The following is a 26,311-nucleotide window of genomic DNA, read 5'->3' on the forward strand; positions in this document are numbered from 1 at the left end:
GAAAGTACATATGACCTTCCTCATGGTCACAGTGACCTGGGACATCAATACCATCTTTTTAGATGGAGTAAACTGAGGCATGAAAGACTCTTGTGCTGTCAGAGGTCCAGTGTGTAGAAACAGAACCCACACAGAGATCTCGGGTCTTAAACCCTCCTCTCACCACATTCTCAATCTGACGCTTCACATTTACCTGGAGGGGATATTTTCTCATTTGAACTTACCCAGCCTTTTCTCCTCATGAAGCGTACCTGAGCTATTGGAGATGCCCAGCAGTGGTCACTGCTCTTTGTTTCTTTCTTCACAGAAGGTTCCTGTCTGGGATGATCAATGATGCAGGAATGATAGTTGGCATCTAAGGAGTATTATTATATATGAGGTGTTTGTAATATGCCTAATTCTCATGACAACCTATAAAAGGGTCATATACCCTTCATTTATGGGGACGAAGGTCAGGATTCAGAGCGTGCCATCAAGCCAAGGCCATGTAGCTGCTAAATGGGCAACCCAGGCCTCCACCCAGACTTTCCTGTCTTTAAAGCCCATGTAAGGGTTACGGTTATTGATACACAAAGGCTATTCAGGTCACTTGGTTTCTTAAAGGTGTAGGTCTAAAATTCTCATTTGTATACACTTAAAACTTTTAGAAGTAATTTTTCATCATAAATAATTTCATTGGCGTTTTTATAGAGAAAGAGTTTCTTCATACGTCAGAAAAGTAGAATTTCTATTTACCTCCGTAAAGAACCTTCCAAATCTTGGAGTAGGTGAAGTGGCATTGTTAGTAGTGCCACGTGCATTGGGGTCTGTTTGTGTCGCTCTGTTTCCTAGCCAGTCCTTGGCACTGTGGGGGTTTTCACGTTTGCCATTTTACCATCCCATAGCGTGAGATAAAATCTCATTGTGATTTCTCACTTGCCTTAGTAAGGTTCCGCATCTTTCTATAGGCTATTTGGTATTTACGTTGTCTCTGGAGAAATGTCTAGCTTTGGCTGCTTCTCTGTTGGGTTGTTTATCTCCTTTTCTTGATTTGTAAAAACTCTGCATATATCAAATACTCTGTATACTAATTATTTGGAGTATATAAGCAGAGCACATATTCTATCTTAATGTGTGACTTCCCCTTAAATGTTCTTTTTTTTTAATTTATTTATTTATTAAAGATTTCTGTCTCTTCCCCGCCACCGCCTCCCATTTCCCTCCCCCTCCCCCAATTAAGTCTCCCCCCAGCCCGAAAAGCAATCAGGGTTCCTTGGCCTGTGGGAAGTCCAAGGAACCCCCACCTCCATCCAGGTCTAGTAAGTTGAGCATCCAAACTGCCTAGGCTCCCACAAAGCCAGTGCGTGCAGTAGGATCAGAAACCCATTGCCATTGTTCTTGAGTTCTCGGTAGTCCTCATTGTCCGCTATGTTCAGAGAGTCCCAGGCTTTTCCAGACCCAGGCCAGCTGGCCTTGGTGAGTTCCCAATAGAACATCCCCATTGTCTCAATGTGTGGGTGCACCCCTCGCGGTCCTGAGTTCCATGCTCGTGCTCTCTCTCTTTCTGCTCCTGATTTGGACCTTGAGATTTCAGTCCTGTGCTCCAATTTGGGTCTCTGTCTCTGTCTCCTTTCATCGCTTGCTGAAGGTTAATATTCAGGAGGATGCCTATATGTTTTTCTTTGGGTTCTCCTTATTTAGCTTCTCTAGGATCACTAATTATAAGCTCAATGTCCTTGGTTTATGGCTAGAAACCAAATATGAGTGAGTACATCCCAAGAAACTAGACCGTAAAAGGCTAATCAACCCAATTATAAAATGGGGCATTGAGCTGAACAGAGAATTCTCAACAGAAGAACTTCAAATGGCCAAAAGACACTTAAGGTCATGCTCAACTTCCTTAGCGATCAGGGAAATGCAAATCAAGACAACTTTAAGATACCATCTTACACCTGTCAGAATGGCTAAAATCAAAAATACCAATGATAGCCTTTGTTGGAGAGGTTGTGGAGAAAGGGGTACACTCATCCATTGCTGGTGGGAATGCAAACTTGTGCAACCACTTTGGAAGGCAGTATGGCGGTTTCTCAGGAAATTCGGGATCAACTTACCCCTGGACCCAGCAATACCACTCTTGGGAATATACCCAAGAGAGGCCTTATCATACAACAAAAGTATATGCTCTACAATGTTCATAGCAGCATTGTTTGTGATAGCCAGAACCTGGAAACAACCTAGATGCCCTTCAATGGAAGAATGGATGAAGAAAGTATGGAATTTATACATATTAGAGTACTACTCAGCAATAAAAAACAAGGACTTCATGAATTTTGCATACAAATGGATGGAAATAGAAAACACTATCCTGAGTGAGGTAAGCCAGACCCCTTAAATGTTCTTACGTGAACATAGTTTATTTTTAATATGCAGAATCAATCCTTTTTAAGATCTATTTTTATCATGTTTAGTTATGTGTATGGATAATTAGTATACTGTTATCTGTGGGTCATCCAATATGGGTGCTGGGAATAGAACTTGGGGACCCTGCAAGAGCACTCTAAGTTCTTAACTACTGAGTCATCTCTTCAGTCCCCTAAGCATTTATCAATTTTCAAGCTTTTTCTTACATTGAACTCCCCTATATAATCCGTGATAATCTTCTCTGTCTCAAGCTCTTCTGAACATAATCATGTCTGCAAAGTTCCTTTTGCCTGAAAAACAATATATTGCAGGTTCTGAGGAATAAAAAAGTGGACATTTGAGGGAGAGATGAAGGAGACATATTTTCCATGTGACCCTAGACCAGAGGTTTTTTAGTCTTCCTAACACTGCAATCCTTTAACCTCATGTTGTCTTTATGTGCTTTTCCTTAGATGCTGTCTTTTCTGCTACAACAATCTAACTGCTGGTTTAACACTTATCTTGCTTTCTTATTAATTAACATTTTTCGTTTATTTTACATACCAACCACAGTTTCCCCTCCCTCCTCTTCTCCCGCTTCCTCGCCCCACCCTGACTGACTCCCACCTACCCCTTCCCCCCTTCCACTCCTCTGTTTTCATTCAGAAAAGGGACAGTCCTCCCATGGGCTTGAATAAAGCCTGGCACAACAAGTTGAAGTAGGACTAGAACGGAACTCCTCCCCTTGTATCAAGACTGGGTGAGCAGGCTCCCCAAAGCCAGCAAAGCACCAGGGACAGGTCCAAATCTCACTGCTAGGAGTCTTATAAATAGACCAAGCTACACAACTGTCACACCCATGCAGGGGGCTCTGGTCAGCCGCAGGCAGACTTCCTAACTGTTGGTCCAGAGTCCGTGTTCTCCCACGAGCTCAGGTCAGCTGTCTCTGTGGGTTCCTTGTCGTGATCTCCACACCTCCTCCCATCCCCAGCTCATACAATTCCTCCTTCTTTTCTTGGGGAGGAGTGCTGGAGCTGGGCCCAGTGCTTGGCTGTGGATCTCTGCATCTGCTTCCATCAGTTACTGGGTGGACGAAGGCTTTGTGGTGATCTGTTGGAACCTCTCACTGATATATAAACACATCTAACTGATATATAAACACATCTAACTGATCTATTCCTTAAAAACTAAAAACTTCTTAGCACGTATCTTCTCACCTTGTTTGCTCTGATCTTCCTGCTTCCTCCCTTGTGACATCTGGGAGCCCCTTGTTTTCCACTATGTGTCACCGACCTAATTGGAAAAATACAGAAAACAATTTAAAGAGCCTTTTAGCCTCCCATTCCTCTCCGTGCTTCCTTCCTGTTTTCCATATCATAGCCTCTGGATCCTGAATTTTTGAATAATTTATTCAAGACAGTTTTCAAATTAACGTTCCAATAAGAAGAATTTAAATTCTATAAAAAATTGCTTTCTATGATGGTCTTTCCAATTTCTAGAAGTTCTACATGATTTAAACTTGCCTGTTGTCTTCTTTCATTGTATCTAATGTTCAGTTTTGCTTCTGTATCCATGGGTCAATATCTTCAGTCTTTATGAATCTATTTATTATTATAGTAGTTTGTTATCTAATGCATATTGTGATTTTACTTATGTGCTCATTAGAGCATTGCCTAGGTGGGATGTGGGGGCATGGAATACAGGATTACATTTATTTGTAATTTTAGCCTCAGGAGGCTGAAGCAGGAGGATTGTGAGTACTCCAATAGCCTGAGCTACACAGTGAAACCATAGGCGTGGGGGCAGGGAGATGGCTAGAAGAGAAGGACGCTTCTTACCTGATTACTTGGATACAATTGCCCGAATTCACATAGTGAACCAAGAAAACTGATGTCTGCAAGCCATCATCTGACTGCCACATGCAAGCCATGGCAGATGTGTTCTCCCTGCCTCCTTCCCCCTGCCCGGTGTGTGTCTGTCTCTGTCTCTGTCTCTCCCTCTCTCTCTCTCAATAATAAATAAATATGTGAGCAAATAAGCAATAAAATGTCACTTGTGGAAGATTAGTATCTTGTGCTAGGTACGAATGAGAACTAACTCAGAAAGTACTTCTGATACCACAGGTAGGACAAAATGGAATTTAAGTACACGTGAATACTTGCTTCTTGCACCAGTGAATTTATGGGAGAAATCATTTTTACTTCCAGTCCATGCCAAAGCTGAGACATGCCTCTCCCCTCTCAACCCACTTGGAGTGTGCCTCCCCTTCTTAGGTGTCATTTCACCAAGGCGATGGCTGCCCCTCCCCAGGCTTTAGTCTTACGTGAGAATCTCTGTTCTAACGCCCACTCTGAGCATTCTCAACCCCTTGTCCATTCTCTTTGTTACAAGTGCAGCTGTCAAAACAAACACGCACAACCATCCAGGTCATAGGTCACTAGGGAGCTGCCAGCTGCCTGACTTGTGGGTTTGTGTTCTAACTAGAGGATGAGCTTCCCAGGGGCTCCCTTCTCGTCTTGGGATATGTGGAAGGCATATTGTCTAAAGGTTTTTTACTTGATATTGTACTAACTTTAACTTTTTCCTTCTTTCTTTTGAAAAAGTTATTTTCTTTTTATGACACTCTCCAATCTTCTATATCACTGATAAAAGAAATTCCAATAATATTCCTTGTCCTCCCAGCATCGTAAATTCCCCAGTGAGATGTCACTTTTGCTGGGGGACATTCATTGCCCCACACCCTCCAGAAGGATAAGTTGGTCCATTGTCTCTGCTTATGCACTTGGAACATACCTCCTCCAATAAAAACTCTTGATTGTTTATTGCAGTCATTTGACTCCTCCCACTATCTACGAGAGTCTGGCAGAGGATCCTAATCACCATTCTGGTTGGTGTTTAACACAATGCCCTACACAATTAAACACCTGGATGTTTATTTGCTTTTGAATAAAGAAATTAATAAAACATCCATGTTTGCCAAGTGAAGCACAGACTTATAAGGATGACGCTTAGGTATACCCTTGTTCTAACTGTTCTCTACTCTTCCAGACTTTAAAATCAGTTAGCACATTGTTAGTTAAAGTATAGATTATTTATTCACTGGATCACTTATATACTTATTCATTGTTCAAGTCTTTTTTAAGTCCTCATTATATGAAAAAAAGTCTTACTGAATAATAGGTATATGTGTACACACACATATGCATAGGGGAGCTAGGCTAAAAAGAAAATACACCATGGATTGCTTAATTGCATTGTTCTAGATGTTAGGAGGGTAGAATTGAATCCCAATAAGATACTAAGCTAACCCCGTATGAGGATGGGAACAGCATCCTAGCAAACAGAACAGTGATAGGAAGGCCTAGACCTGGGACTTCACTCATTCTTCAGTCTTGGCAACACCATTACTGATTCATTTTCTTCAATGATACCTGCTTCATGTTTCCCTTTGCCCAATTTTCGCTGGTCCCCGCTTTCTCTGAATATTCCAACCTCAATGTCTCACTTTGTTTCCAAAGGCTTTAGACAAGGAGGTGCCCTTGGTGTGGAAGTTTAGTCCTCTTTATGTCTGCATTCCAGCATCTATCTCACTGTTAAATTAACTGGGCGTGTGAGCTCCATGAGGTCAATGGACTGTAGTCAGTTCAACCAGAGCCTGCCTTGTAGAACCTCAGTTTGGCCACAATTTACTTGAGTGGCAACGTTACAACCAGATTGTGCCAGAGCAGAAACCGCAAATGACGTCAGAGAAAAGCTGCAAACTGGTTTACCAAGAGAAGCGTTTTTGAAAAATCAACCATGCCAAACCACAAGCTCGCAGGGCTTTGGACAGATAGCCAAGGCCCAAGACCTTTTCAAGCTTCATTTGCATTACCAGCCCACTCATCTGGCATGAAATAAAATGCCTTGCAATGCGCTCTTGATCCATCCGTGGAGAATAACCCCGTCCAGACCTGTGGGTAGAATGCCACTGTGCCGTGATTAACTTCTTACCTACGCATCGTATAAGGGATGGGTTCCAGAGAACATCTGCCTCAAACTGTGGTAGGTTACAGAACCAAGGCGTGAGTTCAGAGCAAAGTCAAAGTGAAAAGTCCAGGTGTCACAGTCTTAATAGTGAATATGAATATGGAAGCACACTTACTGTCGATAAAATATGTGCTTCCCTTCTTGTAGGAAGTATGCCTTAGGGGGAGAAGGTCAGGATACTTTGTAGCATGATGGCTGAGAGCCTACCCTTCTGTTCTCTAGGGGCTCCCCCTGCCACTCTGTAGCCTGCACCAGCTGCGTCATGCACACATGTATGAAGACTTGCCAGCCTGTGCATTCAACATCCATTATACTTTACCATTGTCTCCCTTTTCCTGGAGGTACAGCCCGACCTCAGGAACATGGACTCAGGGGTATGGTCTCAAACAACTCCTAAAGAAATGTCAGGGCTATTTGATCAGAGAATTAACATGGTTGGAATCATGGCTTTGAATAAAACATATGAACTCTAGGAGAGTCCCTTCCTTTGGTACCATGGGACTTTCACCTTACAGCAAAGGTCATAACTAGAGAAAGAACAGAATAGAGCCTTCTAAGCTGGAAGTCCAGAGCCTCTCTCATCAGGCTCTAAAAGCAACATTCTAGAAAGGGGCTGTCTTCTTTGTCTCCTGCACAGAAGTCATAGGAGGAGTGCAGCTTCAAATGCCCCAAGGTAGTAAAGCCAAGTGATGCTAAGGTGGAAAGCGCCTGGAGATGCTACAGCAGGTCCCCGTGCTGTCCTGGGGCCTCTGTGCTGGTGGTCAAAGATTAGCATCTTTGTGCTCTCAATCCAAGATGATGCTTTGTGGCCAGTGGAGGGTAGACCCAAGCAGTACTGCCTGTTCGAAGTTACATTGTGTCCTCTATTTTCCTAAGTGCATGCCCCTAATAGCGTTTCTGTTCATTCCACTTAAAGCCTGATGACTTCTTCACACCCGTAGGCTGAAACCCAATATCATTAGGAATATTCTAAAATGCTTGGCAGTCTTGCTCAAACCCATTTTTGTGGTCTTACTACAGAATTTCCTATCCTTCAATGGCCAAACTGCTTTGAGAAACTTTACCATAATGATCTGCGAAATTTCAAATTGTAAAACCCCACAGCCTTGCTCAAAATAATAAAAACAGAAAGATGTTATCCTTTGGCCCAGAAATTCCATTTTTAGGGGTCTGTCCTCAGGAATAACTGAAGAGATGAATGAAGACTTGGATAGCAGGGTGTTCTTTACAGTGTTGTCTAAAACAGTCCGTTAACTTGGAGGAAGGGTTTCAGGGGGCACTTACTTTTGCCATTTCTTTTGAAGAATGTTAGTCCTGTGTAAAGACCTGGTCATGTGACAGGAACACTGTTCACCTACCTGCACCACTGTATGCCCATAGAGTTTTGGTTAAATCCCCATTGTCTGACTCATTGTAGAAGTAAATGTTGGTACTGTGTTTTCTGTTTGTTTGTTTGTTTGTTTCTCCTCCTCAGAAGATTGGAAGGTCTCTGGGCAGAGGCTATTCATTTTTAGATAATAAAAGTTGATTTTTGAGGGCTTTGTTTTTTGAGACTGGATTTTGGTATATTGCCCAGGCTATCTGCAAACTTCTAGGCTCAATTATCTCCCTGCTCAGCCTTCTCAATAGTTGGGACTATAGTGGCCACCACCATACCAACAAGACACCTTTGCCTCTGCATCCTCATGTCAGATCCTTGGCACTCACCATCAGTTGATGACCCTTCTTGGAAGAGAATGCCCCCCATTCTCCTGTTGTCTCTAGCCACCCACACTTAAGCCTGCATACTCAGCCTTACTTCTTGTTCTGAATGGTACTAAGTTCTTCATTTATGGACCGGAGTTTCACCAGAAGCAAAAACACATTCAGTAATTCTCCCCTCTTATAGGCAGAGACTGCTCATTTGTTCCCGGCTGTCCAGACCCAAATAATCACACAGAAACTATATTAATTATAACATTGCTTGGCCTATTAGCTCAGGCTTCTTATTAACTAACTCTTACATCTTAAATTAACACATTTCTATTCTATATATTACCACAAGGCTGTGGCTTACTGATAAGGATCTGGTGTCTGTTTCCTTTGGCAGCTACAATGCACATTTCCTTGACTCTGCCTCTCTCTCTCTCTCTCTCTCTCTCTCTCTCTCTCTCTCTCTCTCTCTCTCCATGTGTGTTTGTGTGTGTGTGTGTGTGTGTTCTGATTTCACGCCTGGCTTTACTCTGTTCATCCATTGACCAAAACAGCTTATTTATTAACCATTGGTAACAAAACACACAGCATACAGAGGGGAATCCTACATCATCTCCCCTTTTCTGTCTAAATAAAAGGAAGGTTTTAACTTTAACATAGTAAAATTATATATATAAAACAGTTATCAAGCAAGAATTAGAGTTACAATATTTAGTCCATTTACATTTGGCAAATTAAAAAAATACTCTATCATCTACCCTATATTTGTGAGTCTAAAGTTTTATATCTAATTTATCTTTTATCATAACTGAGGAAAACTATAACTATATGTCTTTAATTCTTCAAAGACCCCAGAAGGATATATTACCTAAGCAATCAGGAAGTGCATTGTAAGCAACTTCCCAAATTCTAGAATTAATAGAGACATCTTGCTGCCTAGAGTCACAAAAAGTTCTTCTGTAACAATGGGGCATCCATCTTCAGCCTATAGGCCCATAGTATCTGGCAGACTTTTCCATGAAGCAGGAAATTTGAAGACATGTTCTGCCTTGTAATGACAAAGTTCAATAGTTGCTTTCTTCTGTGTTCTGCAGAATGTCTCATAGACTCTTTTATGAAGCAGGAACCCTGAAGGACTGTCTCACCTTTCTTTTTTATTTATTTATTTATTGATTGATTGATTTAAGATTTCTGTCTCTTCCCCGCCACCGCCTCCCATTTCCCTCCCTCTCCCCCAATCAACTCCCCCTCCCTCGTCAGCCCAAAGAGCAATCAGGGTTCCCTGCCCTGTGGGAAGTCCAAGGAACCCCCACCTCCATCCAGGTCTAGTAAGGTGAGCATCCAAACTGCCTAGGCTCCCACAAAGCCAGTACATGCAGTAGGATCAAAAACCCATTGCCATTGTTCTTGAGTTCTCAGTAGTCCTCATTGTCCACTATGTTCAGCGAGTCTGGTTTTATCCCAGGCTTTTTCAGACCCAGGCCAGCTGGCCTTGGTGAGTTCCCAATAGAACATCCCCATTGTCTCAGTGTGTGGGTGCACCCCTTGCGGTCCTGAGTTCCTTGCTTGTGCTCACCTTTCTTTAGGCAAGTTCAGCAGTCATTTTTCTGTAGGTCCTGCATGTGCAGTTTGTACAGCATACCATCAAGCAGTACAGGCAAGAGCAGTTTCTTGCCCAAATGGCTAACAAACTCCATAGGGAGAAGACTTTTTATGCCCATCTTCCTCTTGAAGTAATTGGTGCTGACAGGAGCAGACATATGTCACTGTCAAGGAAAGTCTAAGTTCTTAAAAAAAAAAAAACCTTTTAAATGCCATATTCTGTAGGTCTTTGAAATGTTGAAGATTATCTAATTAAAATATATCTCTATAATCTAGAAAACATAACTAACATGACAATATGTTTGACTATTATAAATGACTATCTATTAATCTATAATTTTTAATTATACATTACATTCTTAATGAACTGTATAAACATAATATCTTAAACATGAGTAGAAATATATACACAGTCTAACAAAATTGACCTTAAATCTGTATCATTAGACCAAGATCCATACCAAAGCTAAGTATTCATCTCTATGTCATATACCCCTTATTTTATTTTTTTAGAAACTGACTGTGACCATTAATCACTTACAATCAATCCCCTGTAGATGAAAGCAAAATTTATAAACAATGGACACAATTTTCTCCAAACTGCTTCCTGCTGTTTGTTGGATGAAGTATTTTTAAGAATCATGGAGAACTGTGGAAGGGGGGGGATCTTGTTCCATCAAATCACATTAGTCTGGAATGAATCCATAGGTTCTCATCTTCTGTGGAAACAAAAGTAGAACCTCTTTTCCAAAATAACATATCCTTAGACCCAAATTTTGAAGTCAAGATACCTTTATGCTGGTTTAGCTTAGCAGCCCCCAGAATCAAATATCTCTCTGCAGTCAAAAAATTTAAAGAAAACACAATAATATACATAATCCAGACTCTCTGTGTATGTTCCATATTTACGTGGCTTATTTTTCTTTACTCCTTTAATCTATGACTGTCTGTACTCTTTTGTATTTTTACTGTCTCTTTAAAGACTTTGTTTTATTGTTTTATTTTTTGAAACTATATTTTATAACTGTTAATACTCTTTTTCCTCTCTCTCCCAAGCCAATGTATATTTTCAAACACACTATGTCTCGTTTAGAGTTCTGTTTTTGTCGTTTTGTCCTATTATGTATCTGAAATCCAATTCTGACAAGGAGCATTTTAAAATGGTAAATGCTGTGGTCACAGCAGCTCTGGGTGCTGGCTCCACCTCTCTTGGCCTTTCAATACGGCAGAGGTACATTAACCACGGACTCTGGAACTGCTGGGTGGGAGCCATGCTCACCACCTCAACTCTGGGATGCACTATGCTTACCTTTTTTGTCTGAGTACAAACTAAATCTGTCAAGCACATGCTGTGCATGGAAATGTCTCCGTGTATGGCAGTGGGAATCTGTCAAGCTTTCCCGCCTGTGCACGCCTAGCAGACCCGATCTAGCTGCTAGCCCAGGTGGTGGTGCTGAGCAGCAGGCATTCTCTCAGCTCCTTTTCTCCTAATCCTGAGCAGGCATACAAGCACCCAGACCCGAAGTGTGTGGCTGGCCACACGTGTAGCTTAGCCCCAAACATATGGGTGCCATTTGTAGGCAGAGACTGCTTGTTCATTCCCGGCCACCCAAACCTGAAACACAGAAAACATATTAATTATAACATTGCTTGGCTTATTATCTCAGGCTTCTTATTAACTAACTCTTACATCTTAAATTAACCTATTTCTATTAATCTATATATTACCATGAGGCTGTGACTTACTGGTAAGGACCCAGCATCTCTCTTCTTCAGCAGCTGCATGGCATTTCCTTGACTCCACCTACTCTCCCAGTCTCTCTCTGCTCTGATTTCCCACCTGGCTTTACTCTGTTAATTCATTGGCCAAAACAGCTTCTTTATTAACTAATGGTAATAAAACATATTCACAGCATACAGAGGGGAATCCCACATCACCCTCTCTCTTTCAAATTGCCAAATTTGCCCTCTCTGCTGGACATTGCCATCAGTTTGCAAGAAATAAATCATTACAGTCAATTTTCAGTATGGGGTGTGCTTAGAGCTAATTAATGAATCACAGATAAGCTGGAGACACAGGGTCCCTGTCTTCCCTAGAGAGCAGCTGGCACCTGCTTGCCTGGGTGTTTCTCTGTTCATCTTATGATTAAAAAGTTACAGGTAGTCTGTACATGACCAAGCACACGTTCAGAAAATGAGGGAACCTTGAGCCCCAGAATGTATAACAGATAAAGCTTGGCATCCAGAACAAATAAAATAAAGGATTTAGGGAGGGACAGTGCTAGACATTGTGAAGATTGTACCTCCATGGAGATCTCAGCTAGTGGGAAACTGAGGGACCTTTTTTGTCTTTCCTCTAAACTATCACTTGACCTTTGCAATGTCAAACATAAGTAAACACACAGCTTTACTTTTGCTTTTTTGAGTCTTGATACTCTTATGAAGTTAGAATCATTTTTCCTCACAAGTTTTTGACACATCATTTCTCTTCTGGACTTAAATCCACTCCCATGCTCTCCTTTGTGGAAGAATCAGATATTTTCAGACTCTCATCCTATCTGATCTCTCTCTTCCCATATCAAGGTTACGAGTGGTCACCATGCTACTAACCCAGTGTTTTGTTGCCTTTTCTTGCCTCTCTATCAGTATTTAATATGCATGTTCACTGTCCTAAGTGATTTAATACACACACTCACTGTCCTATGCAAGCATCCCATTTGTGTGATTCTCTTCTGACCTCTTAGTCAGTCCTTCCAGTCGCCTTCCCTAATTTTTCCTGATTAGCCCCACATACTTGCAAAGGCCACACAGTTGGGGCTTCCTTTCCAGGCCCTGCTTGTTTATCTTCACTCTTCAATGACCTCATCTGGTTTCATAACATTCAGTATCAGTTCTGCCTTAACAACTCCAAAATATGTGTAATAACTCCCACTTCTCTGATCCCAGGCTTGCATATCACTGTTTGATGTCCAGTAGGCAACTGAACCTGACTCACTGTCTTCCAGATTTCAGATGCTGAGAACTATATCCTTTCATTTTATCCTGCCAAAATCTTTACTATCTCTCAACTCTTTTCTCTTTTATTCAGCAACAAATGCTGTCTTTTGCCCTCAAAACACATTTGGCAACTGTCTTAGTCACTGTTCTATGTTGTGAAGAGACACCATGACCATGACAACTTAATATAAAAGAAAACATTTAGTTAGAGATTTGCTTACAGAGGTTCAGAGGTTTAGTACATTATCATCATGGTGGGAAGCATGGCAGCATGCATGGAGCCGGAACAATAGATGAGACCTACATCCTGATGCATAATCCGAGAAAGGTGGGGGGAGAGAGAGAGGAAGACAGACGGGCCCTTGCACTGTTTTTTTAAAACCGCAAAGTCCACCCCCAGAGACACACTTTCTCCAGCAAGCAAATATCTCCTAATCCTTCTAATCCTTTCAAACGCTTCCATTCCCTGATGACTAAACATTCAAATATATGAGCTTATGGGAGACAATCTTCTTCAAAGCAGTACAGTATCTGGTTATGCCACCTTATCTCCACCTCTCTTCTGCACCCCCTTTTTTGGTTTAAGTCACCAGTATTTCTCATTAGGATCATTGCAGTAGCCTCTGATATTGTAAGTCTATCTTTCAGTCCAACACTGTTTTACTCCACAACCATAAATACACATCTCTTCTCAACAGAGCCACCAACACTGACCTTTTGGAATACTAGGTTATGTCTGTCCTATAGTTAACTCATTGACTAGAATTCTGTGCTTATTTAGATGACTTTCCCTTCATAGTGAATCTATTTATTTATAGTTTACACAAATCAATTTATTAACAAAAAATAATCCAAGAAGTCCTGTTTACAGTGACTATGATGACCCTCATACCTTTGAATGCTGTCAAAGGGAATAAGGGTGGCATCCTCAATTCACTAATCTTCATCCCTACGTTAGCAAAAGCTCTTAGGGTTGACTAGGCTCTGAGTTTTGATCCTGTTTCTTCCTGTGACTGAGTTTAGTAGCCAGGGCAGTGATAAACAGCTCTGTACACCTCTGGGCTTTCCTGGACAGCCAACATGGTTGCATACAGATAGGACTCATCTAGGTCAGCCTTTCTTTTCATTCCACCAGTCATTCAGTAGAAAGTTTCCTTCCAGAAAGATCAGTAATTAGACAAAGGTGTCAGTGAAGGATGCAAAGATATGACAGACACCAAACACATTCTATCTTTCAGCCACTTGAGATCCAAAGCTGAGGACTTTCCCCTCTTCTTTTCCTTCTCCTTGTGAGGTGTCATTTCTGTGCCTCATCTCCATATTCCTCTACTAGATCAAAGTATATATGTATGTATGTATGTATGTGAGTATATATAACATAATATGCAACATATTAACATATATGAACATAACACATATAACATAATATGCAAGTTTAAAGGTATATTTCTCACATTATAGTAACAGTACAGTATAACTGAAATAGCTATTAATACATAGAACACTATTTTTCCACATAGTCCTCTGAAATTATTATAATCCTTACTAACCCACAGGGCACAGTGTTAGTAACTGCAGTTTTACAAGAGTCTTCAAGCTTTGCATGTGTCCTGTAAGTTTGATGTTTTTCATATGTGTTCTGTGTCTTTTAAGTCATTTGCATTTCAATGTGTATTTGAGGATTATATCATTGATTTCTACAAAGAAAAAGTATATTGATATTGTGGCTAGGATTGAATTTATAGGTGAGATTAATTTGGAAAGGATGAGACCTGATTATTACTACCCAAACCAGTACCACATGGGAGACATTTACACATAACCCAGTTTAGTTGCCGGCTGGAGATATAGCCTTGGTCCCCTCTGGACCACAGCTTCTGTGTACTGATCCTGAGGAAACACATCCTAAAGGATTTTGCCTCAATAGCATTGGTGTCTTGTTGATCATAGTTGATTTTCAGGCTTAGTTGACCAGCTTTCACCCTCCCAACAAAAAAAAAAGGTAATTTCCATAGATTCTAAATTCAAATATTTTAAGAAACAGCTAGGTAGAGTCTTAAACTTCCCGTGGAAATTCACAAGTCTCTATCCTCTGCATTTTTCCCAGTATTCTTCTCATTCATGCTCCCACAGAACAGGCCACTGAGTTTTGAAACCTTAGCAGCTTTTCTAATGCAATGTTTCAAATGCCACCACACTCTCCCCCAAAGACAACATGGTAGGTCTGTTATGGCAATGTTATCTGATATCAATTCCTATATAAGTTTGCCTCTCTGTTGCTCTAATAAAACATGGACTAAAAGCAACTCAGGGAGAAAAGGATTTATTTGACCCTACAGTTCACCACTAAGGGAAGCCAAAGCAAGAACTCAAGGCAGGAACCTAGAGACAGGTGCTGAATCTGAGACCATGGAGGAACACTGTTTATATGTGTATTTATGGTTGTGGAGTAAGACAGTGTTGGACTGAAAAGTAGATTTACAGCACCAAAAGCTACTGCAATGATCCTAGTGAGAATTACTGGTGATTTAAATCACAGAAGGGGTGGATGCAGAAGAGAGGTGGCGATAAGGTGGTATAATCAGATACTGTGCTGCTTTGAACAAGAATGTCCCCCTTAGGCTCATATATTTGACAAGGTTCATAACTAACTGCATTTTCAAACTTTCTACAGATCAGAGTTTGAGAGATGACTCAGTGTTTAAGAACACTGACTCCTTTTGCAGAGTGCCCAGTGTTTGATTCCTAGCACCCACATAACAGATCACAACCGTCTATAACTCCAGTTCTAGGGGAATCCAGTGCCCTCTTCTGAGCTTCATAGACACCAGGCACAAGCATGGAACACAGACCTAATTGAGGCAAAAGGCATACACTTTAAAAAAATAAAATAAAATAATTCTTAAAAAATATTTTTATAGCTAAATAAAATTTAAAAACCCAACACAAGAAAATGGAAAAACAGTGTGAACAGGAAATAAAGAGGAGGATAAATGGTAAGACATTGAGTGTATGAAAATGTCTAGTGATCATTTAGAGCCTGTATGGTACAAATTACAATGGCAATGAGAAGCCAATTCAAATCCATCAGATTTATAGAAGTTCAAAGTTGTGACAATGTCAAATGTTGGCAAGGACCTGGGATGCTGTTAGTACTTACAAACACTGGTGAGAAGGTAATTGATTCCATTAGTATGGAAACAATTTGTCTTACCCAAGTACTCCAAAACTGCCAAAGCAGTGTTGTAGAGAAACTTTAACAACACATAAAACTAAATGTGAAAAGATACATGTACTGGGGGCTGGAGAAATGGCTAAGTCAACAAAAAGCTTTCTGCTCAAGCATGAGAATCCAAGTTTGGATCTCCGGCACCCATAAGAAAGCTGAGGGTAGCAACATTCACCTGTAATTCCAACATTTGAGCACATATTGATGAGCAGGTACCTGGATCCCTCTGGTCAGCCAGTCTGGTCAATTGTCAAGCTCCAGATTCACTGAGAGACTGTGTCTCAAAAAATAAGGTAGAGAGATGGTGAGGAAATTACATAACTTTGACCTCTGACCTCTACACATACACATGTACCTGTATACATATGTGCATACATGTGAATGTGTAAACAATACATTCATAGATACACATGAGAGAGGGGATAGTATGTAGACAGAGTTTCTGTCTCACCCAGTCCCACAGCCATTTGCTCCCAAAGAAACATACAGAGGCTGATATTAATTATAATTTGTTTGGCATATTAGCTCAGGCTTACTATTAACTAGCTCTTAAAACTTAAATTGACCCTTAATTCTTGTCTATGTTTTAGTCACATGTCTTGGTACCTTTTATTAGTGAGGTATTTCCATTTTGCTTTCTCTGAGTCTGGCTGGTGGCTGACTCTGTTTTTCCTCTTCCCAGAAAATTTTTTGTCTGGTTGTCTCACCTATATTTCCTTCCCGGTTACTGGCCAATCGGCATTTTATTAAATCAACATGAGTGACAAACCTTTACAGTGCAGAAAAGTATTATCCTACAGCAGTATTGGAAGGGAGAGGAAAGGGAGGTTTATTGCCAAGTTTTTTTTTGGGGGGGGTGTATTTGAAAATTTGGAAATGATCTCAATATCAATGAAATAAACAAACTGTGTTATAGTTAAATAATGGAAGATGATTTTAAATCAGTCAAGATGATTATGTGAGAGCAGTGTCTATTGTTGTTGACATGAACAAATAGCACAGTGACACAGACCAAGTAAGGGCACCGTACAGAGCCTTGAAGTGTGGACAGTGTTTACTATTGGAGTTGAGGCATTCATGTAAGCTTGCAAATGTATGGAGATGAACTATAGAGTTTGAAATGCTAGTTAATTCTCAGAAGAGAAACAAGAGACTGGGACTTAGATCTCCAGATGGATCTGTAATTTTGACTCTTTATTTCTCAAAAAAAAAAAAAATGGTTTTAAGAGTTCAGAAGAAAAAAAGGCCAAGGTTTCCATGCTGGTCATCTCTGAGGGTTTGCTTGAGTTTTGCTTTTCTTCCTCGGAATTTCTTTTTCTGATTCTCCTTTGTTGTTCAGAAAGTCCAATTCATTTTTATCTTTTTCTGAAAACAGAACAATTAAGTTTTTTCTTCCTCTGGGGAGTGGTTGGTACACGTCCCTTTAGTAATAACAAGGGATGGAAATCAACACAATTGGATTTATTTTCTCCATCCATCATTTAGATTTGGTGGAAAGCGATTTTGGGGACTGTGAAGATAGCAATCGCATAAAGGTCCTGACGTGCATGGACGTGACCTCGCCCATGGTACTTTCCAGGGTTTAGATGGGAACCAGTTTCTGGCTCTGTCACCACCTCAGAAGAAGTGAGAGGTGTTGCTGCAGGCAGCCATCAGCATGGCATCCAGCCGAGAGTCCCTGCCCAACCATGCAATGGTTTCTGAAACTCATGAGATCAGCAGCTTTTCATGAAACCATGAGTCATATTTATGGTGAGGATTTCCAGGAGCCAAGGAGTGTCTTGAGGTGCTGGCTTCACCAGATGTTCTGGCATTGCCAACCCCAAGTGCCACAGCTGGCCCAGGGCCAGCGGTCACAAGGTCACCAACAGCCAAAATTCCCTTGGGCTTCAGGTACACAATTAATGCTGTCTAATTAAAATTCCGACTGGTTATTTTTTAGGAACTGGATCACTGAAAATTTATATTGACTCACAAATGTCGAAGACATTAACGCTAGGGCCTATTTTAAGCCAATAATGAAAATTTTGATATTGGATCAGAAACATAGTGGCCAACAGAACAGAAGTTGACAGCAGACAAGAAAAGATTAGCAGACGACAATAAATGGACTGACTACAGGTTCACTAAGGGCAACACTTGGCCCACAAAGGTCACTGGGAATTTGCGAAACTATACGATGAAGAAAACTGGTTGCCTATCTAACTATACAAACAAGGATAAACTGAAGACCTAGTTAGGTGTGAGTTGTAAATGGAGAAAGTAAATAGAAGAAAATATAAAATATCACTGTAACTTCTGAGCTTTACCCTGAAACGGAAGGAAGGAAGGAAGGAAGGAAGGAAGGAAGGAAGGAAGGAAGGAAGGAAGGAAGGAAGGAAGGAAGGAAGGAGAGAGAGAGACAGACAGACACAAGAACCTTCTGCATCCTGAGGAAACCCAATGATTCCATGCACATAACTGTACTCCCCAAATGAATTCTTTACAAACCCAAGAAGAGACTGTATGCAGAAGCGTTCACTCTAATTTTGTTTGTGGTTACAGAGCATTGTGTGCAAGCAGCACTTCTGTTGGAGAAGAGGGAAGCGGGGGATGGGAGTATGAGCCTTGGGCACTATGTGGCTCTGAGCACAGTGGACTTGCTGTAAACAACAGAGTGAGGGAAGCCTTGCAGTGTCTGTACGTGAAAAGTAAATCAAGTGAGACATGCAGTTAAATAAAATCTGCATATAATTGAAATAAAGTACACGGATAGAAACGTATTTAAATGGCATATTAAATGAAAAGTCTAGTTGTCAGCTGGGCATGATGGTACATGCCTCTAATTTAGTACATGGAAGGCTGATGCAGGAGGATTGCATATTCCAGACTTGGGCTGGAATATATAGTCTTGGGCTATATAGTAAAAGCCTGTATCAAAGATAAGTAAATAAAGACAAGATAAATAAATAACTTTTTAAAAGACTTACATGTGAGTCATAAGAAGAAACACATATGGCTCATAAGTGTGAATGTGGATATGGGAGTGGATATGAAGAAGAAAAATTAAGGGGCCCAGCAGATATATCTGTAGATGAGGAAACCATCAACTGATCTATTCCTCCCACTTGCTAGATATTTTACATCCATTGAAATAATGTTGAGGAAGAGGAAGACTGGACACGTAAGGCATGGGAGAATGTATGTTGTCCTGGAGCACCGGTGGGATGTGTGTTGTTATCCTGGAGCACAGGTGGGATGTGTGTTGTCCTGGAGAACAGGTGGGATGTGTGTTGTTATCCTGGAGCACAGGTGGGATGTGTGTTGTCCTGGAGCACAGGTGGGATGTGTGTTGTTATCCTGGAGCACAGGTGGGATGTGTGTTGTCCTGGAGCACAGGTGGAATGTGTGTTGTTATCCAGGAACACAGGTGGGCTGTGTGGTTGTCCTGGAGCACCGGTGGGATGTGTGTTGTTATCCTGGAGCACAGGTGGGATGTGTGTTGTCCTGGAGCACAGGTGGGATGTGTGTTGTCCTGGAGCACAGGTGGGATGTGTGTTGTCCTAGAGCACAGGTGGGATGTGTGTTGTCCTGGAGCACAGGTGGGATGTGTGTTGTCCTAGAGCACAGGTGGGATGTGTGTTGTTATCCTGGAGCACAGGTGGGATGTGTGTTGTCCTGGAGCACAGGTGGGATGTGTGTTGTCCTAGAGCACAGGTGGGATGTGTGTTGTCCTGGAGCACAGGTGGGATGTGTGTTGTCCTGGAACACAGGTAGGATGTGTGTTGTCCTGGAGCACAGATGGGATGTGTGTTGTCCTGGAGCACAGGTGGGATGTGTGTTGTCATGGAGCACAGGTGGGATGTGTGTTGTTATCCTGGAGCACAGGTGGGATGTGTGTTGTCCTGGAGCACCGGTGGGATGTGTGTTGTCCTGGAGAACAGGTGGGATGTGTGTTGTCCTGGAGCACGGGTGGAATGTGTGTTGTTGTCCTGGAGCACAGGTGGGATGTGTGTTGTCCTGGAGCACAGGTGGGATGTGTGTTGTCATGGAGCACAGGTGGGATGTGTGTTGTCATGGAGCACAGGTGGGATGTGTGTTGGCCTGGAGCATGGGTTGGATGTGTGTCGTCCTGGAGCACAGGTGGGATGTGTGTTGTCCTGGAGCACAGGTGGAATGTGTGTTGTTATCCTGGAACACAGATGGGATGTGTGTTGTCCTGGAGCACAGGTGGGATGTGTGTTGTCCTGGAGCACAGGTGGGATGTGTGTTGTCCTGGAGCACAGGTGGGATGTGTGTTGTCCTGGAGCACAGGTGGGATGTGTGTTGTCCTGGAACACAGGTGGGATGTGTGTTGTCCTGGAGCACAGGTGGGATGTGTGTTGTCCTGGAGCACAGGTTAGTGAGAACTGGCAGAGAGGTGGTGAACTGTTAGGCTTGCAAACCTGATGTTTTGTCTCTTCCTCACTGCAAATGTTTAATTAAATAAATCCCACACTTCTACCAGTTTATTGCGAATTCAGAATCCTTTTTGTTTACAATAGCATGTCAATACATGGAGAAAAATAGAAAATATATTTATGTATAAGTATTTGTGTGTGTGTGCTAGTTCCTGTGGGGGAGGTCATAGAGATACAATGAGTAATCTTGGCATAAGACCACTTATTCATGCATTCAAAAGTGCAGTTGATTGTAAGCTCTCTATATTCTCCGTATCATTCAGTAAGAAAAAAAGAAGTCAATGAAGGGATCCTTTTAAAAGAATTTGTTGGCATTCAGGAGCCTGGCAAACCTGAGTTGACATTCCAGCTCAGGCTTTCCACTGAGTGACTGCTGACAGGTGAGCTGACCTGGCTAAGTCTCAGGGTCAGCCTTTGTGCTACCAGAGCAGGAGCCCAGCCTGCTGTCCTCAGTGGAAACTGAGGGAACGCAAAGTGCTTCTGTATGGCGGCTAGCAAATACCAACTAACATTACTTAAGTAGTTAGCTATTTTAGTATTCATTAAAATTCATAATAGTGTGCAAGTTGCTAATGGTCTAACATAGTAGAAAGGCAAGATACAAAATTGTACTGTATTTTAATATATTTTCAAAACTTAACATACAAAAGAACTTGAGAAAGAAACACACTTAACTCTACATCCATGGGTTCTCTATCTGAAGATTTGACAAGTTACAGATAAAAATAGTTAGCAAGAGCCATGACTGTGCTGAGCATGCACAGACATTTCCTTTGTTCCTGTTTCTTGAAGAACAGCAGTATAGCAGCTATGTACTTGGCATTGCACTGCATTAGGAAGTGTAAGTAATCTAGAGATGAGTTCAAGTGCATGAAAGAATATGCAAATGTAATCCCAGTTTACAAAGGAATTCGAGAGCCTTGTATCCAAAGGGTTTCTGCACGGACACCTTAGACAAATGTACAGCAAAATTTCATCACGTCTGTTAGCACACACACCCTATACTTGGAAGAGATGGACTGCTTTTTCTGCCTTAAATATTCATATTTCTGGCCTTCTAACTTCTCTAAATTTTAATGAGAAAAGTGTCTTGGTTAGTTTTGAGATTTGTTTCCAGATGCTTCTTTCACACTAAAGTGCCCCCATTGAGTGAGTAGACACGTGTATTTACTGTCGGGTTCATGAGGGTACCACATAGCACCTACTTTGCTGTTTCCTGCTCCACCCAAGAGACTGGCCCCACCTGAGCTCTCCACACTGCTCTGGTCAATGGAGGCAGCATCATAGACGTCTATCTCTCCGCTCATGTATTCCTCGCCAGCGCATTTATATGCTAGAATCTCACGATGGAAGTGTAGGAGGCCAATATGTAGGAGACTTGGAAAGAGAATTTCTCCCCAAGTTACTTGGTTTTTCTTGACAAAGAAATTGTAAGATTAATGGCATGGTCTATATCTTAAGCATGTGTTGAGATTCCAGATTTTTCCACCGAGTCATAATGTCATAATGTTAAATAATCTCCTATCTATGTTGATCAGCAGTGTTCCAAGCTTATTCTCAGCTTCTAAGTCCCAACTCATCCCCCCCTCCCCCTTTTCATTCTAGGAGCCTGGCTCTCATCAGATTCTCAATCAATTGATTGTCCATGATGCCCTTAAACAGAAGGCGGTCTCACTTTCTAAAAGACTTCCTGCCTTTCCCTAATGTATGCTGACAGGATGGCAGCCCAGGTGGTGGCTTCCACGTGCACTATTTTTGCCAGGCATGTGCTAAGAAGCAGATTCTACGGAGACAGAGTAGACAAGCTAAGTGGTCAGCACTGTACCATGCCCAGGAGTTGGAAAGCCACTGGGAATGAGTGGTGTGTGACTCACCTGGCTGTGTCGCCATGTTTGTTGACAGAGATCAAAGTCACGTTTTTGTTTAAGGCTGAAGATTCAGAGAGAAAACCATATCAAGAACTAACTAGAAACTCCTATTACTGCTCAAATCACCTTCAAGAGGCAGTAGCCTAGGTGGGCGGCAGATGGTACTGCAGCCTTGAAAACCCAATGAACATCAGTCACATGCACCCTCGTGAGTAGTTTATAGAGATATTCAGCACAAAATGGCCAAGAAGGGAGATTATTGTGTCTTTACATGTGGGCAAAGGGAGAACTTGGAGGCTGCCCCCTTTGGAAGTGCTAGTAATGTGATCACACAGGAACACAGGACTTGGTTTCAGCTAACCAACATCCCAGTTCCATTTCTGCCACATCATGGCACTCTGCTGAGAGTCTATATTCCTTGTTCTAGTGAGTGCCTGCTGATATATGGGAAGTGTTTGATTCATCATTAGTAGAATCTCCTATTTACCAACGAGGATGTCCCGAGGCTTAGGGAGGTAGAGGAATTTGCGATGGCCTGGAAAAAAAAATCTAGAAATCAGTTGAAACTTCACTATAATCTAGATATGCCTAAGTCCAAAGTTGATACCCAGCCATTAGGCCCCCAGGTGGGCCGCTGGCCTGGTGATAAAGGTGCTACATGGTGCATGTCCTTAGTCTAAGGTTTCTCAGCGTCTCCTGCTTCACCATCTCCCAGGACCCAAACTTGAAGCTGAGCCTAACTGGAGGGGAATAACTACCATCTTATACCGGGTCTAGCGCCTACCTTTCCCCTGAGATGGAGGCACAGATGGCTCAGGGAATGGGGAACCGGACTGGAACTTTATAATAAATTCTTAGACATTACCAAGACATTGAGGTTAGGCTATCTGGGTTTTCCAGCTTGGTTCAATTTAGTTTTGCTTTGAAATGCTTTGACCAAATGAAACTTTCCAAATAGAAAACTAGTTAAAGTAGAGCCAGCCTGTCAACAATGAGTGGGCAGCACAGAGGCCTGCCTTTCCCAAGAGACCCTGACATGTACATCCTCCCTTCCCTGAAGAGGGTGACCATGCAGGGTCTTCCATGCCCGGAGGACCATGGCAACCATGCATGGCTGGAAGCAATGTGGGCAATGGAAAGTATAGGGGCTCTGAAACCCACACACCCTAGATTTAGATCTCACCTCCACTTACCTTATGAAGCATGAGATCTGAGAGAGAAAGAATATGGGCTGTGATGTGAGCTTGGGGAGGAAACAAACAGAATAGATTAGGATAGCTTCCAACAGTAAAGGACTCACAGAAGATTAAAAACTACAGAGAAAGAGGGAAAGAGAGAGAGAGGAGAGAGAGAGAGAGAGAGAGAGAGAGAGAGAGAGAGAGAGAGAGTCAGATAAGCAGTCTGGAGATTCTTTGGTGTTTTGTTCTTTTTATGGCATGAGAAAGTGGCTTTTTAAGTGTTAAAATGAATAAAAAAGTTTATCTTTGGCATAAAATTCCAGAAACTGGACACTACACGTTCTGAGCCTTCTTTCACTGTGCAGAACGGAAGAAATGTGGCATGGGGCTGGGAGATGGTTCTGTGGGTAAAGAGCTTGCTGCTCAAGTGTCAGGTACGAGGTGAGATTCCCTGAACCCACATAAAGTCAGCTGCAGCACCACTATCAATCCCCGAATTCCCACAGCAAGATGGAAGGCAGAGAAAGGGAGAACCTGCTGAGAGGCCTCAATCTGCTAAGCCTGGTGTGCACATCAGTAAACAATGAGAGACTCTGTCTCAAACAGAGAGGGAGGTAAGGACTGACATCCAAGGTTGCCCTCTGACCTCTGCGCACACGCACACATATACACACGCACGGTAGGAAAAATGTGGTTTAGTACCTACCTGGTGTCCAGTGCATGTGACCACATATGCTTACACTCAAATACACTCAGTCCCAAGCTCGTCTTAGTAAGAGCAGCCTGACTTGATTTTGAACACAACAGGATGAACCTAGCAGCTTTTCAGAGGAGCCACGCTTGGCCTGAGGCCTCAGCCTCTGAATCCCCAAGACCTAGTTTGACCTATCAGCTTCTCCCCAAGCCCTAACAAGACCAGAGGAGCCCGCCTGCCGAAGCACGAGTTACCCACACCCTGACCCTAATCTCCAGATGAAGTGTGAAGATGACAATGGAATGATTTTGAAGTGACACTTTTCCCCGGGGCCTCAGGTGGAAGCTGTCTTAGCTGATGTGTTGAAATATATAGATAAAATAGGCCCAAGGGGGAAACAATATGCAATAGGGCCAAGATTATCATCTCTTAAGGAAGAAAGGCCCAGTCACGGCGGGTATAGAAGGGCCAATCCTAGTCTAAGAACCCAGGGGCTGACCCCCTTGTGTGAGCTGGCTGACGGCAGAGTATAAGGAGAATGGTTCTGGGAGGCGTCACGACCAAGAATGCTCACATAATGTTCTCAAATACCAAATGTGCAAACTAACAAATATTTAGTTTTCCTAGCAGCTCAGGTGTGTGAGAGTTGTTTATTGGAATGGGTCTTTCTCGGGGACTCCCATAAAATGTGGTCACTGTTAGCCAATGATACAACTCTCTGACAAATTGGCTGTGGCTAGGGTATCCCAGTTCACTGCCTTGGCCACTGTTGGCAGACCCGTTTCTCCCCTGGTGGATATCGTCATTAGATTAATATGGCAAGGCAACAAGTCTCACTCAGAATAACTTGTCTGAGGGAAGCAGAAGAAGAATAAAGAAAGAAGTCCCATCGTCTTCTAAGCCGAGTGTTAGAATCTACATACCATGCCTCATTATGTTGGACCCACAGACTGAACTTAGCACATTGCAGAAGGAGCCCGTGATAGAGCGGAAATCATTTAGAGATGATCTTAGAGGCAGGATCGCAGGGGGCTGTGATCTTCTGTTCTGGAACAGTGGACCAGACAGCAGCCCTTCCAACACAGGTATCTCAGAATTCCGAGACCTCAACGATCTACCCTCTGAAGCTTGCGAAACAGTTCAGGCAGTAAAGTGCTTGCCCTTTGAGCATGGGTTTGGTAACCTCGTTTCAAAAGAGAGCAACCAACTGGACATGATGACAAAGACTTGTACCTCAGTTCTGGGGAGGAAGACCTTTGCTAAAACAATGTGCACTACATTCAAGGTTGTCCTCTGGGTCCACATGCACGCATGTCTGCACACACATAAGCACACAAGCACATGTACACACACACAAAGAAAACATTCTATTTTCTTTATAGATGAAGTCTAGTGGAAGTCTGGATGTCACTTCCTTACTGCCTGCTCAGTTTGTATCACGCTGTGTTTATATAGCATATCCCTTGGGCTCCAGGCTTCTTGAGAGTGGTAGGCTTTGTTTGCTCTTTCATTATCACAGTCCTGACACCGAGACTGGTGGTAGAAGGACTGTGAGCATAGATATTCTCCACAGACAGTTCCTGATGAAACTTCCTAGTCAAATCCTCGAGGTAGCCATGCAAAGTTAAGTACTATCCCTGCTAAAAGTGAGGACCACAAGGCTGCAATTATACCTAAAGATAACAGGTAGGCTAGCTAGACTTGAGATGCAGCTCTCTCTAGTACCTTCTCTCTTCTTGTCCCTCAGCATCCTAGATGATGCAGAATACATGAGAGAAGCTGAGGTTGTCTCTGAAGTCTAGCATTTATAAATACATTAAAATACGCCATAGTCCTAGAACTTGTTTTGGAGTATCCAAAATGAGATAATGGAGATCATGATAATAATAATAATAATAAATAATAGAATAAGTAGCTAAAGATGAGCAACATGGCCTGGGAAAAAGGCCCACAAGCACATACAAGCACACATGCCCACACATATTTTCGGAATGCTTACTCTGCATGAAAGATTTATGTGAACAGATAACTTGGTTAATATTCAACAGTTTCAAGTTTTTCCCAGTCTTCTGTCTGCAAATTATTGCTTTGATTTGGGTCACTGAACTGTTTCCCAGGACCGATATTTGGAGAAGAATTCTTCCATCACTAGAGGAATACAAAGACGGAGATTAGAATCAAAAGAGGCTAGAATGAAGGGGGCA

The sequence above is a fragment of the Microtus pennsylvanicus genome, chromosome 2 (assembly GCF_037038515.1).
Source record: "Microtus pennsylvanicus isolate mMicPen1 chromosome 2, mMicPen1.hap1, whole genome shotgun sequence".
In the NCBI taxonomy this organism is placed as follows: domain Eukaryota; kingdom Metazoa; phylum Chordata; class Mammalia; order Rodentia; family Cricetidae; genus Microtus; species Microtus pennsylvanicus.